The sequence below is a fragment of the Arachis ipaensis genome, chromosome B03, assembly GCF_000816755.2.
Source record: "Arachis ipaensis cultivar K30076 chromosome B03, Araip1.1, whole genome shotgun sequence".
Lineage (NCBI taxonomy): Eukaryota > Viridiplantae > Streptophyta > Magnoliopsida > Fabales > Fabaceae > Arachis > Arachis ipaensis.
In genome coordinates this window covers 114,733,910-114,737,791 of record NC_029787.2, presented here as the reverse complement: position 1 = coordinate 114,737,791, position 3,882 = coordinate 114,733,910, and positions in this window count along the sequence as shown.

Below are 3,882 nucleotides of genomic sequence, written 5' to 3'. Positions count from 1 at the left end.
GATCAGAAAAACTATATTTAAAACTTAAATTGATGACTAAATAATAATAAAAATAATAAAATCTGATGTTTCCATATATTTCTCTAATTTAATTAAAGCAATTTGGGCATCTAAGTGATTGTATCCTCGTCATGCATGATGCATGATTCAATAATATATTAAATAATTACTGGCAGAGCCTTCTCGATCCAATGTATTAATTAAATAATGGGCATATGCTAGGAAGGTATCATGCATAATGACAATGGCATACAATGCAAGGCTAAATGTTGTGAAAGTTAGTTTGGCTGCTTCTATGTATGTCTTATTTTTTAATTCATGGTAGCCGAAAATATCAAAGTAAGGTGTTGAGACTTGGGATTGGGACCAGGGGAGAAGCCAACAACCGAACGTTTTCTCCAATTTGTTCTTAATAGGCGATTAAACACATTAATGATGTGACTTATTCCAGAAATGGCGCTGTCATTCATGTATCATTCACCATGTATAATCTAATCTAATATTAATCATCAAGAGTATTATTATACTTCATACTCAGTGCATAAAATTATTGATGATCAGGAGGTACCTAGCTAGTAGCTGCAAAATGGACTTTAATTTTATGTATAAAAAAAATTATTGTCTAAAAATTTATATATGTGTATAATTAATTAATTTTTGGTAGTCAATTTCAATTTTGTTATTTTTTATATTTTTTTATTCATAATATCTTTTCTCATCTCTTTTTTCTTCTTTTTTTCAAAATTAATTTATGTACTAATGTAATATTACATCTCGTTGTTTTTAACCACTTATTATTATGATACATTTTAAACTCTAAATTTTAAGTCATAAATTATAAATTTTGATTTCTAAATTTTCTAAAGAATGAAGGTTACAAAAATAATTTTAACACTAAAAAACCTTAGTTAATATTGACTTATATAAAAATTAATTTTCTATACATTTTCATTCTTTTTATAAAGGAATTAGTTAAAAAAAAAAATACGGGGTTTTAAAATTTAAAACTTTAATAACAATAAAAATTATTTACATTAAGGTGTACTCACATGAAGCTATCTACAAATATGATAAATGAAAAAAGATAAATATGATATATTTAATTAAATTATTATTTAATAATTTTTAAAATCTTTAAGTAAAAATAATTTTATATAATTAAATAATTACTCTCTCGTTTGCTTTGATTTAAAAGTTTTTCGCTCTTCTTCTAGTGTTCTACCTCTTCTCTTCTTGGAAAATAGGGGTGACAATAAAGTAGATAGAGGCGAGTTTTTGTCCTATCCGACTCCGTCCCGCTCTACAATAATTTGTATAGAACTCATTCCACTACTATTCGCAGATAGTAAAATGTTGAATTTTAAGCCGTTTACGTGGGTATTTATCTCGCCCCTAACCCATCCCTATAATTATTAAAATTCAACAAACAAAATTAAATTTTAAAATTTATGCTCAAGACTCTGCCTCACACGGGGGCGAGATAGATACCCGCAAGATCGAGTAGTGTTGCCACTTCTATTGAAAAATTGCTTATATAAACCGCACATTTTTCTATGTTCTTTAATTTTTTAATCAAATTAGAGACACTTACTCTTGATACCAATTGATATGACCGTTATACATCGGTTATAAAGTTATAACTTGGCCATAGACATTATAGATCGACCATTAATAACTGCACCAAAACGTCAGATATGCTATTACTCTCCGACTATAATATCATTATTCGGGGATACAATTGTTACTTCTCACTCTCTGATATAAAGAAAATGGTAAGAAGATCGTTTCGTTGCATTCTGCAAAGCTTAATACTCACTTATTTACTTGAGAGTTGGAGTGCCTCTTGCAAGTACCCACCCCCTTGTTTCCTCGCCGCCGACGTATATCTCATCTTGAGGGAGAGCTTACAAGCATTCACCAGTAGACGAGCTATACATTGGTCAAAACTCAGCAAGAATAATTGGCGTCCACTGTGGGGTCTCGAAATAAAAACCCTTTTTTCTATAGGCCCAAAAATTTCCTTCTCTGATCATGGCTGACTTACCTCCTCCCACACCATCCGAACTTCTCCGGATGGTAACAAAGTTACAACAGACTAATCGGTGTATGGCGAAAGAAAATCAACAAATGGCAAATTAAATAGCCGAGCTAACCAATGCTCGGATTGAGTATAACGACGGTCACAATGAGCAACCAGAGGATGAAGAAAACAATTTTGATCCGACACACGTTTCTGAAACTCAGCAACCTGAGAAAAATCAATAAAATGATGATGAAGACGAGTTAGACAATGCTGTTGGGCCATTCACGGCAAACATTATGAATTTTAAGTTACATAAGAACTTCACCCTACCGCTAACGTTGACTCCCTACGATAGCATGGGAGATCCGAAAAAGCACATTAAAAAATTTTGATTTATGATGATCGTTAACAGTGCTTCTGATCTTATTTATGTCGTTACTTTCCTACTATTTTTTACAATCCTGTACTTGAATGATTTTCTTTCTTTACTCGGGAATACAATCATTACTTCTCACTCTTTAATATAAAGAGAATGATAAAAAAATCGTTCTATCATTGCATTCTGCAAAATTTAATACTCACTTATTTATTTGAACATTGGAGTGCCTTTTGCAGGTACTCACCCTCTTATTTCCTCATCGCGAACGTATATCTCATTTTGAGAAAAAAACTTACAAGCATTCGTCAATAAACAAACTATATGTCAGTCAAAACTCAGTAAAAACACCAATCAATATAATTAGGCTAAAGTTGACAACAACAAAAGCTTATTGCAGGATGGGACAACACAGGAATTGGGAGGATTAGGTCGATTATATTTTATGGCACTGTTCAGGCAGATTACTAACGTCAACTTTAATTTAGGACAATTAATTGAAATGCTTATATTATATCATAACTGTACTATAGTCTGATTACATGCTAATGTGTACTACACTACTTCGGATGTTATAGGGGGAAAAGAAAAATGAAGCATGGAATAATATTAGAAAAGTTTAGGAAGAAGCTGATCGTGTTGGAACAATGACAAGCTCTATATTTAATAAGAAGGCAAATTGCTGCTGAAGTTAAATGTGATTAGGCCAATCATATATTATAATTTATATGTATTTAATTGGTTGGTCACTCTTGATCGATTACGTTTTGAAAACCCATTCTCATTTTCAATTAGTAACGAAGAGAATATTCCCACATGGGTAACATTATTCCTAACCTTAACATGTCATCATGGTGTTGCCTTATGGCTCATAGCTATATAGAGCTTAGGCCTTATAGGATTGCATTTTGTTTTTCTCTCAAGTTTTGTTTTTTTGTTAACTACAATATATATTAGGTGAATGCTATGATGGTGCCTATTTACTAAAAAAGGTTAAAAGTTATTATTTAATTTAAAAAAGATAAGAATAAATAATTTTTAAAAAATCAAAACTTACTACAAAAAGTAAGTTAGGCAAAGTTTAGGCAAAAATTTATAGGCACCATAGAATTGGCCTATATATTAATATCATCTTATGATTATTGATAGGAGCATTTTTTTTCCTACAAACAAAATATAAACTATCAAATTAATTTAAATTGGTCAAATAATTAATTTATTTATTCGTTTAAGTAAATATCGAGAATTTAAATCTTGTCTTGTACATACAATAATATATTGATTAGAGATAAATTCTTAAATGAATTTCGATCTATAATAAATTAATTATTAATCTGTCGAATTAAAAAATATTACAGAAAAAACATAAACAATTAAATACGGTAATTAATTCCTCTAATTTGTAAGTATTAGAAGCTATCTAATTTGAGTTTTTAAGAATTTTAAATCTTAAGTTATATTATTATTATTATTGAGTTTAAAT